This window comes from Oncorhynchus kisutch, linkage group LG10 (genome assembly GCF_002021735.2).
Source record: "Oncorhynchus kisutch isolate 150728-3 linkage group LG10, Okis_V2, whole genome shotgun sequence".
Classification (NCBI taxonomy): domain Eukaryota; kingdom Metazoa; phylum Chordata; class Actinopteri; order Salmoniformes; family Salmonidae; genus Oncorhynchus; species Oncorhynchus kisutch.
In genome coordinates, this window is record NC_034183.2 from 27,758,701 (window position 1) to 27,774,893 (window position 16,193).

The following is a 16,193-nucleotide window of genomic DNA, read 5'->3' on the forward strand; positions in this document are numbered from 1 at the left end:
CCCTCCAAGACCCTGGGACTGAACACCTCCCTCTGCATTGGATCCTGGACGTCCTGACGGGACGCCCCCAGGTGGTGAGGGTAGGGAACAACACATCCGCCACGCTGACCCTCAACACGGGGGTGTCTCAGGGGTGCGTGCTTAGTCCCCTCCTTTACTCCCTGTTCACCCACGATTACATGGCCGCTCACGACCCCAACACCATCATTAAGTTTACCGACAACACGACGGTGGTAGGCCTGATCACGACAACGATGAGACAGTCTATAGGCAGGAGGTTACACTGACAGGACAACAACTACTCCCTCAACGTCAGCAAGACAAAGAAGCTGATCGTGGACTACAGGAAACAGAGGCCCGAGCATGCCTCCATTCACATCGACAGGGATGTAGTGGAGCGAGTCGAGAGTTCCTCGGTGTCCACATCACTAAGGACCTACAGTATCATTGTCCAAATACACCAACACAGCCGTGAAGCAGGCACGACAACACCACTTCCCCCTCAGGAGGCTGAAAAAATGTGGCATGGGCCCACAGATCCTCAAAAAGTTTTACAGCTGCACCACTGAGAGCATTTTGACTGGGTGCACCACTGCTTGGTATGGCAACTGCTTGGCATTCGACCGCAAGGAGATACAGAGGGTAGTGCATATGACACAGTACATCACTGGGGCGGGGCTCCCTGCCACCCAGGACCTCTATATGAGGCGGTGTCAGAGGAAGGCCCTAAATATTGTCAAAGACTTCAGCCACCCAAGTCTCTGCTACCGCACGGCAAGCTGTACCGGAGTGCCAAATCTGGGACCAAAAGACTCCTGAACAGCTTCTACACCAAAGCCATAAGACTGCTGAATATTAATTAAATGGATACCCTGACTATTTGCGTTGACCATCTTTTTATTTGCACTGACTCTATGCACATTCACTGGACTCTAACCGTACACTCACACATACTACACTGACACTCCAACACACATATACTGTACCAATACTACATACGCTGACACACACAGAGAAAACACACACACATGCATATTGATGCCACACACCCACACACTTTTACACTATTTCACACTCTTCACATTAGCTGTTATTACCTATCCTGATTCCCTAGTCACTTTCACTTTTTTTTACAAGATCAGCATTAAAACCAACCACCTTTTCACTTTCATGACATACAGCACAGACAATTGTTTGCATCTCTTGTTTTGTTACTTCTCTTTAAAAATACTCTCTTTATTGTTACTTCATTTTATATATATATATATATATATATATATATATATATATATATATATATCCTCTCACGTTCTGTCAGGTTGGATGGGGAGCGTCGCTGCACAGTTATTTAGGTGCCTTTTGGCAAAGTCCAGGCAGGCTGTCATGTGCCTTTTACTGAAGAGTGGCTTCCGTCTGACCACTCTACCATAAAGGAAAGTTCCATCTGGAATGTTCTCCCATCGCCACAGAGGAACTCTGGAGCTCTTTCAGAGTGAACGTCGGGTTCTTGGTCACCTCCCTGACCAAGGCCAATGCTGCAGAAATGTTTTGGTACCTTTCCCTAGATCGGTGCCTCGACACAATCCTGTCTCGGAGCTCTACGGACAACTCTTTCAACCTATTGGCTTGGTTTTTGCTCTGACATTCACTAACAACAGTGGGACCTTATATCGACAGGTGTGTGCCTTTCCAAATCATGTCCAATCAATTGAATTTACCACAGGTGGACTTCAATCAAGTTGTAGAAACATCTCAAGGATGATAAATGGAAACAGGATGCACCTGACCTCAATTTGGAGTCTCATAGCAAAGGGTCTGAATACTTATGTAAATAAGGTATTTCTGCTTTTTGTATTTTATACGTTTGAAAACATTTTTTTTTTTTTTCTTCGATTTGTCATTATAGGGTATTGTGTAAAAAATTATGTTATACATTCAAGAATAATGCTGTAACGTAACAAAATGGAAGGGGTCTGCATACTTTCCGAATGCACTGTATATACAGTACCAGTCAAAGGTTTTCACACACCTACTCATTCAAGGGTTTTTCTTTATTTTTACTATTGTCTACATTGTAGAATAATAGTGAAGATATCAAAACTATGAAATAACACATATGGAATCATGTAGTAACCAAAAAAGGGTTAAACAAATCTAAATATATTTTAGATTTTAGATTCTTCAAAGTAGCCACCCTTTGCCTTGACAGCTTTGCACACTATTGGCATGCTCTCAACCAGCTTCATGAGGTAGTCACCTGGAATGCATTTCAATTAACAGGTGTGCCTTGTTAAAAGTTCATTTGTGGAATTCCTTTCCTTCTTAATGCGTTTGAGCCAATTAGTTGTGTTGTGACAGTAGGGGTGGTATACAGGTACAGTAGGGGTGGTATACAGAAGATAGCCTTATTTATAAAATACCAAGTCTATATTATGGCAAGAACAGCTCAAATAAACAAAGAGAAATGACAGTCCATCATTACTTTAAGACATGAAGATCAGTCAATCTGGAAAATTTCAAGAACCTTTAACGTTTCTTCAAATGCAGTCGCAAAAACCATCAAGCGCTATGATGAAACTGGCTCTCATGAGGACCGCCACAGGAAAGGAAGACCCAGAGTTACCTCTGCTGCAGAGGATAAGTTCATTAGAGTTAACTGCACCTCAGATTACAGTCCAAATAAATGCTTCACAGAGTTCAAGTAACCGACATCTCAACACCAACTGTACAGAGGAGACAGCGTGAATCAGGCCTTCATGGTCGAATTGCTGCAAAGAAACCACTACTAAAGGACACCAATAACAAGAAGGACTTGCTTGGGTCAAGAAACACATTAGACCGGTGGAAATCTGTCCTTTTGGTCTGATGAATCCAAATTTGAGATTTTTGGTTCCATCTGCCGTGCCTCTGTGAGACGCAGAGTAGGTGAACAGATGATCTCTGCATGTGTGGTTCCCACCGTGAAGCATGGAGGAGGAGGTGTGATGGTGTGGGGGTGTTTTGTTTGGTGACACTGTTGGTAATTCATTCAGAATTCAAGGCACACTTAACCAGCATGGCTTCCACAACATTCTTCAGCGATACGCCATCCCATCTGGTTTGCGCTTAGTGGGACTATAATTTGTTTTTAAACAGGACAATGACCCAAAACACACCTCCATGCTGTGTAAGGGCTATTTGAGCAAGAAGGAGCACGATTGGAGGGCTGCATCAGATGACCTGGCCGCCACAATCACCCGACCTCAACCCAATTGAGATGGTTTGGGATCAGTTAGACCGCAGAATGAAGGAAAAGCAGCCAATAAGTGCTCAGCATATGTGGAAACTCCTTCAAGACTGTTGGAAAATAATTCCTCATGAAGCTGGTTGAGAATGCCAAGAGTGTGCAAAGCTGTCATTAAGGCAAAGGGTGACGACTTTGAAGATTCTAAAATCTATTTTGATTTGTTTAACACTTTTTTGGTTACTACGTGTTTCCATGTGCTATTTAATAGTTTTTATGTCTTCACTATGATCATCCAGTCTGATAACCTCTTACTCTCATAAGGGGAAGAAATGGAATTCCTTCCATATCAGTCACCAACTAGCCCATATGAGTTGGATCGCAGAGTGAAGGAAAAGCAGCCAACAGAGAATGCCAACACAACGCTCAGCATATGTGGGAACTCCTTCAAGACTTTTGGAAAGCACTCTAGGTGAAGCTGGTTGAGAGAATGCCAACACTTTTTTGGTTACTACATGATTCAATATGTGGTATTCCATGGTTTTGATGTCTTCACTACTATTCTACAATGTAGAAAAGAGCAAAAATTAAGAAAATTCCATGCATGAGCAAGTGTGTCCAAACTTTTGACCGGTACTGTGTGTGTGTGTGTGCGTATATATATATATATATATATATATATATATATATATATATACATACAGTTGAAGTCAGTAGTTTACATACACTTAGATCGGAGTCATTAAAACTCGTTTTTCAACCACTCCACAAATTTCTTGTTTACAAACTATAGTTTTAGCAAGTCAGTTAAGACATCTACTTTATGCATGACAAAAGTAATTTTTCCAACAAATGTTTACAGACGGATTATTTCACTTATAATTCACTGTATCACAATTCCAGTGGGTCAGAAGTTTGCATACACTAAGTTGACTGTGACTTTAAGCAGCTTGGTAAATTCCAGAAAATTATGTCATGGCTTTAGAAGCTTCTGATAGGCTAATTGACATAATTTCTGTCAATTGGAGGTGTACCTGTGGATGTATTTCAAGGCCCACCTTCAAACTCAGTGCCTCTTTGCTTGACATCATGGGAAAATCAAAAGAAATCAGCCAAGACCTCAGAAAACAATTGTAGACCTCCAAAGTCTGGTTCATCCTTGGGAGCAATTTCCAAATGCCTTAAGGTACCACGTTCATCAGGTACAAACAATAGTACGCAAGTATAAACACCATGGGACCAGGCAGCCCTCATACTGCTCAGGAAGGAGACGCGTTCTGTCTCCTAGAGATGAACGTACTTTGGTGAGGAAAGTGCAAATCAATCCCAGAACAACAGCAAAGGACCTTGTGAAGATGCTGGAGGAAACTGGTACAAAAATATCTATATCCACAGTAAAATGAGTCCTATATCAACATAATCTGAAAGGCCGCTCAGCAAGGAAGAAGCCACAGCTCCAAAACTGCCATAAAAAAGCCAGACTACGGTTTGCAACTAAGATTGTACTTTTTGGAGAAATGTCCTCTGGTCTGATGAAACAAAAATAGAACTGTTTGGCCATAATGACCATCGTTATGTTTGGAGGAAAAGGGGTGAGACTTGCAAGCCGAAGAACACCATCCCAACCATGAAGCACGGGGGTGGCAGCATCATGTTGTTGGGGTGTATTGCTGCAGGAGGGACTGGTGCACTTCACAACATAGATGGCATCATGAGATGAAAAATGATGTGGATATATTGAAGAAACATCTCAAGACATCAGTCAGGAAGTTACATCTTGGTTGCAATGGGTCTTCCAAATGGACAATGACCCCAAGCATACATCCAAAGTTGTGGCAAAACGGCTTAAGGACAACAAAGTCAAGGTATTGGAGTGGCCATCACATAGCCCTGACCTCAATCCTATAGAAAATCTGTGGGCAGAACTGGAAAAGCGTCTGCGAGCAAGGAGGCCTACAAACCTGACTCAGTTACACCAGCTCTGTCAGGAGGAATGGGCCAAAATTCACCCAACGTATTGTAGGAAGCTTGTGGAAGGCTACCCGAAACGTTTGACCCAAGTTAAACAATTTAAAGGCAATGCTACCAAATACTAATTGAGTGTATGTAAACTTCTGACCCACTCGGAATGTGATGAAGAAATAAAAGCTGAAATAAATAATTCTCTCTACTATTATTCTGACATTTCACATTCTTAAAATAAAGTGGTGATCCTAACTGACCTAAGACAGGGAATTTTTACTTGGATTAAATGTCAGGAATTGTGAAAAACTGAGTTTAAATGTATTTGGCTAAGGTGTAAGTAAACTTCCCACTTCAACTGTATATATGTGTATGTCTTTCTTTTTTTTCTTTGAGGAAGGAAACAAACCAGTTTAAAAGAGACCCCTAGACATAATAAGTGCAGCAAAATCCCCATAACTGCCCCATAATCTTCTCACAATGTTTCTTCTTTCAGTTCATTACAAAGTTCATTGCTTTCCAGACAATGATTTTTTCAATTTCCAGTAGGTTTTTTAGTTTTTCCCCCTGGTAATTCTATTTATTTTTTGTCCCCAAAATGATCTGTTTTTAGTGCTTTGCTCAGCCCACATGTATCCAAAGCGGTTTGGTAAGAGTTCTCTGAAGGAATCTTTCAATTGGAAATCTTCTTTAACTTTTTGCTAGGTTTTCCCTTCGGCAGTTCGTTTAAAACCTGTTCTTGCCTCCCTATCCTTTGCTTCTGTTATAGTATTAAAATCACCACCAATGATAACTGCATAGTCACTTTTACCCCCACCTGCATGTACATATTACCTCAATTAACTCAACTGCCTTGTACCCCTCCATGTATATTGTCTTGTTATTGTTATTTTATTGTGTTACTATTTTCCTATTTATTTTTTGCAAATTGTTGGGAAAGAGCTCGTAGGTAAAGTATACACCTGTTGTATTTACAATTTACTGAGCAGTATATGAGTGATCTACTCTCAGAGCTAATTTATTATTGGAAAAATGATTTACAAAACTAAACTTTCAATAGTGAACAAAGTAGCAAATTTGCAATAGGCTACTGTTGATAGTCTACAAAAAGACACCTAACATTCATCTTGGCTACTGTTGAGAAGTTATCTTAAAGAGGCAACACCCTATTTTGGGACGTAAAATGCAATTCCAAAGAATATAGTAATGACTTACATTCTAAAAGATATTACACAGCTTTTTTAGGCACTAAATACCAAGTGTCCTATTAATTGATGAATATAGAGAGACAGCATGCTAACCTATAGGCCCTGCATGATTCTAATGCACTTATAAACTACACCAGTAGAAATCCTGTTTGGGACAGTAGATTTCTGGCCAACCGGGTCAGTGAAAGGAAAAAGTTCACATTGGACCCTGCATTGTATTTGAACCTGAACATCCCAATATACTGCTGTATGTAGGTATGACTCTCCCCACCAGGGGGCAGAGTCTGTCTGTAAGCAGGTACAATGTTGGAATGCTGTTAAATATACACAACTATAGGAGACACACAGTACCAGTCTGTTCCCCTCAGCTCCAGGTGTTGTTATCTGTGAAGAAAGCAGTGATATGGGGAACATAAATCATATCATATATTCAAACAAGACTAGATATCTGACTGATGTATGTTTCCAAAGACGATGGGGATACTGTATTTGAGGTCTCTGGGAAATGGGCATTGACCCACAGCGTCTTCTCTCTCTCCTTCTCTATCTCCTTCTCTCTCTCCATCTCTTTCTCTCTCTCTGTAGAGTATGCTGAGTTCCTCCACTGTAAGGGAAAGATGTTTTCAGACTTTCATGAGGTTTGTCGGGAGATCGAAGCAGAGACCGTGAGACTGACTGGAACCAATAAGGGTTCTCTCCTGTCCCCATCAACCTACGAGTCTATTCCCCTCATGGTACACAACACACACACCACAGTGTACTACTCTTACACGATCCTCAGAAGGGGACACACCCTATAGCTCAAACCAGATGCTTAAATGCATGAAAAACAGCAAGTGAAAACTTAGTAAATATGTCTGTCTATCCTTTGATAGTGTTGAACCTGACCCTGGTAGATCTACCTGGCATGACCAAGGTACCTGTAGGAGATCAGCCTACTGATGTAGAGTACCAGGTCAGACACATCAAACATTTATTATAATATTACAATCCTTCCTTCATCAATAAAGTTGTATTGATTGTATTTGTTCCTGCAGGAGAGTTTGAGTTAATTTTTATTTTTACAGGGACAGTGCACATTAATCAACATTTCAGTAAAAGTGCCGGTTTTAGCCAACCGGCTAATTTTCAACCGCAGTCCCTGGGCAGGTTATTAAAAACAATTACAATATAGACAATAGCAACATAGAACAAGCAAGACATAGCAACATAGGACAAGCAAGACATAGCATACAGACAGAGCAACATAGGACAAGCAAGACATAGCATACAGACAGAGCAGCATAAAACAAAAAGCAGCAAGACAAAATTCATAAATTTTGACATGATCATGCAGTTTATCTGTAGAGACAACTGCCTGGTCCTGGTTGTTACTCCAGCTAACACGGGCCTGGCCAACTCTGAGGCGCTCAAACTGGCCAAGGACGTCGACCCTCAAGGTGAGACAAAACAGGGACATAACGTCTCTCCAGAACATTGCCAAATGGTCCAAATAATCAGTACATTGGAATATCAGTTGACTACATGATGAGAGGTACTATCTTCCTTTCTTTGTCATAGTTTTCCACCAGGCCAGCGAACCACAGGGGGATCACTAAGTTAGATCTGATGGACGAGGGAACAGACGCCCGGCACATACTTGAGAACAGGCTACTGCCACTACGTACGTACGTGTGTGTGTGTGTGTGTGTGTGTGTGTGTGTGTGTAGAGATAATGTTCCCATAACGTTCCCATAATGTCCCCATAATGTTCCCATAAAATCCATGTTATGGAATAAGTTAGGTCAGAGCCAGCTATTAAGAGAGTTGGGCCAGGTTTTAGAACGGCCGCCATGTTAGCACGTTTATTCTCAAAATGTTGGTGATGTAACAATACGAGAGCGCCTCCATCAACTCCCTATGAAATGACCTGCCCTAAACAAGCCGAACAGAGCAGCGAATTTAACAGACTATTTATTTATTAGCAATCGGGATAACGTGTATCCAATTCTGTGCTGTGTTGTGGTGTCAACAAATTGCATCTCTGTTTTCACTGGACACCTTCATAGGTTTTAAAAACTAGCAGAAATCAACAGCACAACACAGAATCACCAATTATCACTTAGCAACGGCTATGGAGGAGAAAGTGGCACTCGGAGTGTTCAGACATAAACCGCATTGGCCCAACTCTCTGGGTTAGGTAGGTTAGTGTAAGAAGCATACAGGCTACAATACACTACACTTCCACACTCCATCCCCAGGTGGCAGCACCAACCAGGTCAGGTGATTGTGCTCTGCCAGGAAGCCTTGATAATTCCTTAAGCGCAAGCGATGTAGAGGATTGTGACTCAGTGTGAGAGGAGGGCAGAAGCCTCTCAGCCAGCCTTTGTTTCTTTCTTTGTGTTAGTTAACCTCTTTAGTTGGGCGTGTCTTTCTGTCGTTTGTTTTTTGGAAATATTTATTTTGTCTTCATGAATGTATGAATACTAATCTACTTGGACTGGCTGATTATGGGAATCATGACTGAGCGGGCCCTGGACCTAAAGTCTCCTGGGTACATGGTCACATATGCTTATTTCTCACATTTATACACACATCAAATCAGCTGACAGAGCATGTAGCTCTGCATAAGACCCCTAGACATAACAAGTGCATCAAAATCAGTAGGCTAGTTATTGGTTTTGTAACAATCCCCAAAACGTCCCCATGATGGTTCCATAACATCACTGTAACATTCCCATAACATCTCCATTATGTTGTCATGACGTCCCCATACTGTTCCCATAACATCCCCTTAATGTTCCCATACTGTTCCCATAACATCCCCTTAATGTTCCCATACTGTTCCCATAACATCCCCTTAATGTCCCCATACTGTTCCCATAACAACCCCTTAATGTTCCCATACTGTTCCCATAACATCACCTTAATGTCCCCATACTGTTCCCATAACATCCCCTTAATGTCCCCATACTGTTCCCATAACATCCCCTTAATGTCCCCATACTGTTCCCATAACATCCCCTTAATGTCCCCATACTGTTCCCATAACATCCCCTTAATGTTCCCATACTGTTCCCATAACAACCCCTTAATGTCCCCATACTGTTCCCATAACATCCCCTTAATGTCCCAATACTGTCCCCATAACATCCCCTTAATGTTCCCATACTGTTCCCATAACATCCCCTTAATGTCCCCATACTGTTCCCATAACATCCCCTTACTGTTCCCATACGGTTCCCATAACATCCCCTTAATGTCCCCAAACTGTTCCCATAACATCCCCTTAATGTCCCCATACTGTTCCCATAACATCCCCTTAATGTTCCCATACTGTTCCCATAACATCCCCTTAATGTCCCCATACTGTTCCCATAACATCCCCTTAATGTTCCCATAACATCCCCTTAATGTCCCCATACTGTTCCCATAACATCCCCTTAATGTCCCCATACTGTTCCCATAACATCCCCTTAATGTCCCCATACTGTTCCCATAACATCCCCTTACTGTTCCCATACTGTTCCCATAACATCCCCTTAATGTCCCCATACTGTTCCCATAACATCCCATTAATGTTCCCATAACAACCCCTTAATGTCCCCATACTGTTCCCATAACAACCTCTTAATGTTCCCATACTGTTCCCATAACATCACCAGTGACCAGGCTGTGCTGAGGTAAGTGTTGAAATGGAGGCTTGATATCCTACTGCCATGCTGAGCTCATGGGGTTGTGTTACAGTATTACAATCAGTGCCAGCCTGCCCTGGGATAGTGTGTGTATGTGTGCTCGGGTCTGGGTCTAGGCTGGGTAAAGCTGTGCCAGGTCCTTCATGCTTGCTCCTTCAGAGGTAATGCTTTAGACATGGAGCCTACTGTTAGTGCTGCTGTGACAGTAGAGAGATTAGATTTGAGCTGCCTGAATGAAACATCTGCTGGCCTGCTGAAATCAGAGGACCTTCTGAATCTGAATGCTGCCCTCCAGAGATGTATTGGATTGTAACTCATGGAGACACAGCTTACACACCTTTTTACTCATCCGCTCCTCTCCTCTTCTCTCCTCTCCAGGTTACATTGGGGTGGTGAATCGTAGTCAGAAGGACATTGATGGGAGGAAGGACAGAGAGAGGAAGTTCTTCCTGTCGCACCCTGCATACAGACACATGGTTGACAGCATGGGTACCACACCTCTGAAGAGAGTCCTCAACCAGGTACAAAAAACACACACACACACCATGTGGATGTCTTTTGAAACTAGCCAGAGATGAAATTAGATGTTTCTTTCTGGGTGTGTGTGCAGCAACTGACCAACCACATCCGAGACAGTCTAAAAGCGTTCTGCAGTCATCTCCAGAGCCAGCTCCTACCGCTGGATAAAGAGGCTAAGGAGTTCAAACACTACAGAGCTGACGACCCTGCACGCAAGACCAAGTCCCTGCTACTGTCAGTTCACACACACACACACACACACACACACACACACACACACACACACACACACACACACACACACACACACACACACACACACACACACACACACACACACACACACACACTAGAAAACAAAGTTAGCAGTGTGTATTAAGTGTGTGTACAGGCTGGTGCAGCAGTGTGCAGCAGACTTTGAGAAGCGTATCGAGGGCTTAGGAGACCAGGTGGACACCTATAGAACTGTCTGGAGGAGCCAAGAACGCTTCCACTTCGAACTGGTCACGGTCAGGCTTGGAGTCTCTGTGTGAGTCTCCACTCTTTTCCTCAGTGTGTGTGTGTCCTCTTATTGTATGTGTGTGTGTGTCCTTAGATGGATCCCTGATGAGAGGGAGTTGCGACGCGAGATCAGCTATGTCATCAAGAACATCCACGGCATCAGGTGAGTTTGTGTCAGAGAGGTTACCTGTATGTGATTATTTAGTCATGGTTCTCTGTCTATTTGACCTGTCACCACTCCCATTTCTCTTGCTCTCTGTCCCCCTCTCTCTCTCTCTCTCGCTATCTCCCTCTCTCTCTTTATCCCTCCCCCCCTCTCTCTATTGGTGTCTCTAGGACAGGTTTGTTTACCCCAGACCAGGCATTTGAGGCCATAATGAAGAGACAGATAGTCTAGCTGAACGATCCCTGTATTAAATGTGTGGACATGGTCCTCCAGAAGCTGATCACCACTGTGCGCTGATGCACCACCAAGGTACCCACTGCTGTGTCTGTGTGCTGATGCACCACCAAGGTACCCACTACTGTGTCTGTGTGCTGATGCACCACCAAGGTACCCACTGCTGTGTCTGTGTGCTGATGCACCACCAAGGTACCCACTGCTGTGTCTGTGTGCTGATGCACCACCAAGGTACCCACTGCTGTGTCTGTGTGCTGATGCACCACAAACATTTCGGGTTGCCTTCCACAAGCTTCCCACAATAAGTTGGGTGAATTTTGGCCCATTCCTCCTGACAGAGCTGGTGTAACTAAGTCAGGTTTGTAGGCCTCCTTGCTCTCACAAGCTTTTTCAGTTGCCCACAAATGTTCTATAGGCTTGAGATCAGGGCCTTGTGATGGCCACTCCAATACCTTGACAAATGATGTCAATTAGCCTATCAGAAGCTTCTATAGCCATGACATCATTTTCTGGAATTTTCCAAGCTGTTTAAAGGCACAGTCAACTCAGTGGATGTAAACTTCTGACCTACTGGAATTGTGATACAGTGAGTTATAAGTGAAATAATCTGTCTGTAAACAATTGTTGTAAAAATGACTTGTGTCATGCACAAAGTAGATGTCCTAAGCGACTTGCCAAAACGATAGTTTTTAGAGTGGTTGAAAAACAAGTTTTAATGACTCCAACCTATGTAAACTTCTGACTTCAACTGTAAGTATCAAAAGTAAATGTAATTGCTAAAATATGCTTAAGTATCAAAAGTAAATGTAATTGCTAAAATATGCTTAAGTATCAAAAGTAAAAGTACAATTCAAGTACAATTCATTTAAAATTCATTTAAAATTCCTTATATTAAGCAAACCATTTACAAATGAAGCATTTGTGTTTAGTGAGTCAGCCAGATCAGAGGCAGTAGGAATGACCAGGGATATTCTCTTGATTCGTGCATGAATTGGACAATTTTCTTGTCCTGCTAAGCATTAAAAAATGTAACAAGTACTTTTGGGTCTTAGGGAGACTGTATGAAGTAAAAATTACATTATTTTATTCAGGAATATAGTGAAGTAAAAGTTATCAAAAATATAAAAAGTAAAGTACAGATATATTAAAAAAATACTTATTTAAACCTAAGTACTTTACACCATTGCTCATTATCATATGTTCCTTTCCCAGACTAGGAGAGGAGACGGAGAGAATTGTGACCACACACATCCGGTACAGAGAGAGTTGAGCTAAAGACCAGGTCACACACACCCACACCTATAGATAGGTAGAATATTGTGACTGTGTGTATTCTCTGTAAAGGTCCTGCTGCTAATCAATGTACAGTCGGCCTACATCAACACTAACCATGAGGACCTCATTGGCTTCGTTCTCCCTGGTTAGTTCTCACTGTCTATGTCTTCTGGTCATTATATGTGTGTTGGACATGATGATTAAATGGAGAAAAATGGTCAGCTTTGAGAGTGACTGTAGGCTTGAGATCAGGGCCTTGTGATGGCCACTCCAATACCTTGACAAATGATGTCAATTTGCCTATCAGAAGCTTCTGTGTGTTTGTCCCAGTATTCAGACCAATAAGAAGGGCGCTGCAGGAAACCAGGTGAGTTTCACACAGCTCAGTGACCTTATCTTAGGTGATGAATGGCTTGGGTTTTACTCTCTAATTCTAAAATGTGTGTTATGAGAATTTAACAAATGTTTACAACTGGACTGGAATGGCAGCTAACGTGGACGTTTACTGTATGTAGAAGGAGCAAGTGAAACTGACGTGGACGTTTACTGTATGTAGAAGGAGCAGGTGAAACTGACGTGGACGTTTACTGTATGTAGAAGGAGCAGGTTAAACTGACGTGGACGTTTACTGTATGTAGAAGGAGCAGGTGAAACTGCCTGGAAACAGTGACGATGTGTCAGCTCCATCCTAACCTGCCTGTTCTTTCTTCTGTCTCCTGTTCCAGCGTGTGTAACCTCCTCCCTCCAGTCTAATAATATGAGTAGTCCAGTCTCTGTAAGGCTAAGCCCTCACTACTCCTACTGGGACACTGTACCTCTCCCTGGTCGTGTCCTGTTCACCATCCTCTTTAAACCCACAGCCCCATGGCTCTCTTTTCTACCGCCTTTCCATAGGCTGCACTCTTTGCCTCTACTCCCTTTGGCTGCACTCTACTCCCTTTGGCTGCACTCTACTCCCTTTGCGTGTTTGTGTGTGCGTACGTGTGTGTGTGTGTGTAAGCAGCACAAAATGACGCTGAGTTGTAAACTTGGCTCAGATCCAAGCCCAGCTGTCTGGTCACTCACTAAACACAAGCACAGACCCTGGTCTGCTACACAAGGGAGAAATTAAGGTGTGTGTGTGTGCGCATGTGTCACCGCCCTGGTGTGTCTCCAGTGTGTGAAACAGGATGTGGGTCATCTCTCCTCTCTCTGCCATCTCATCCTTCCATATCTCCTCACTTTCTCTCCCTCCAACTCTCCATAACCCATCTTCAGCCACCCCATTCCCCCCTTCTCTCACTTCATCCTCAATCTTTCAACCTCTGTCCAAATCTCTCTTTTTAGCTGTCAGTCTTTTCTTTCCTCTTGTCTTCCTGTCCTCCTCATTTCTCCCTCACCCAGTCTTATCACTGAGCTCACAGTTTCTCCCTCACCCAGTCTTATCACTGAGCTCACAGTTTCTCCCTCACCCAGTCTTATCACTGAGCTCACAGTTTCTCCCTCACCCAGTCTTATCACTGAGCTCACAGTTTCTCCCTCACCCAGTCTTATCACTGAGCTCACAGTTTCTCCCTCACCCAGTCTTATCACTGAGCTCACAGTTTCTCCCTCACCCAGTCTTATCACTGAGCTCACAGTTTCTCCCTCACCCAGTCTTATCACTGAGCTCACAGTTTCTCCCTCACCCAGTCTTATCACTGAGCTCACAGTTTCTCCCTCACCCAGTCTTATCACTGAGCTCACAGTTTCTCCCTCACCCAGTCTTATCACTGAGCTCACAGTTTCTCCCTCACCCAGTCTTATCACTGAGCTCACAGTTTCTCTCTCCCACAGTTCTTCAACAGCTGTTTTTCTGTATTTATTGCTAGTATTTTACCATACCGTATCTTCCATGTCTTCTTTATCATTTCCAGTGTTTTTCCCCATCATGCTCTTTGTGTGTCGTTTTGTGTTGGTCATTGAAATATGTTCAAGGCATTGTCAGAAATCACCACTAGTGATTTAATGACTGGCTAGGTGAGAGGACATTTCACTTTTCTAACTGATCCTTGTTGTCTCAACAGCTGATATCTCTGTGCATGCATTACGGTATCTCACGCGATCCCTATGCATGCAGTATCTCTCCTATCTCCCACACTGTGACCCATATGTAAGATACATCACACCATCTCTCTCTTTCTCCAGCTCCACAGAACTTGCACCTGCCTCTCTCGATCTCTAAACCCCCCGGCTTGGAGCCAGCCTGCCAAGCAGAGCATTACAGGGATAGTCCACCCAGACCACATGTTTGCTTCTCTATTTACAGCACGCTAACATGACTCTAACCACTCCCATTGTTTTAGCTTTAACGATGCTAATGCTAGGCTATAGCTAAGTAGACATATAAACTCAGATTGTAGCTAGCTGACATTAGGGGTTCAAATCCTACTGTTTTTGTATCCATGAGATGATGTAATTTAGTAATCTGAGTGAACTATCCCTTCAACCCCTCCCACCTTAACCTCCCTCAGTCCCTCTCCATGCCCCTGACCGCTGACCCCTCTCTACAGGTCATCCGTAAGGGCTGGCTTACCATCAATCAGTATCATCAAGGGTGGGACCAAGGAGTACTGGTTTGTCCTGACCGCTGAGAGCCTGTCCTGGTTCAAGGATGATAAGGTGAGCACAGTGTCACTGATCTGGTCTGATAATGAGACTAGTGGAGCTGCTAAAGCTTTACTACTGAGGCCCACTAGTAGAGGCTGGACAAAATACACACCTGAGTACCGCAGAACAACACACACTCCTTTATTACAATCACATTTCTGTTTGGTACAAAAGACCTTCAAATACTACTGTCTTATGCAGTAAGGGAAGGTAGAGTGGGATACAGGTAAAGTAGAAAAGACATGGGCAGCTAGGGTTACATTCATCATAATCATCAAGCAGGAAGTCTGGGGTGTACTGGCTGGGATTGGCTGTGGGAGCTGTCCGTCAGGCTGTAGGTGCGATGTGGTTGGTCGGGGCGGCTGCCATCTGTCTGCCTGTCTGTGCCTGCTGTACAGGATAGGAAGGTCTGCACAGCAAGTGTAGACAGGCAGACACAACACAACTTTCTCTCAGCCTAGCACAGCACTGCTTGCTCGTGATGTCCACGGACTGTGTGTGTGTGTGTCAGTGTGTCTTGGGATGGGCTGGGCTGTAACTTGTGTCAAATGCACACATGTAAGTACAGAGCTGGCCCAATACTACTTAAACTAAGCCCCCCTTTTCCCTACCATACCTCCCTCCCTCTCTCCATCCACTGTCCCCCCCCCCCCTCCTCCTCTGGGAGTTGAGGCATTTGGAGCAGTTCACTCTGACACAGCTGGAGCCAAACCAACACACACACACATACACACACCCCTCCTTAATAATTCACTTATCTCCAATCCCAGTCCACTGACATGGGTATGAAACCAACTATTTAT

At 43.4% G+C, this 16,193-nt stretch overlaps 1 pseudogene; it reads left to right on the forward strand.

Moving 5' to 3' along the window:
* The first annotated feature begins 748 nt into the window (after window positions 1–748).
* Window positions 749–16,193, forward strand: part of LOC109897186 (dynamin-3-like) — a 34,810-nt pseudogene continuing 19,365 nt past the window's right edge.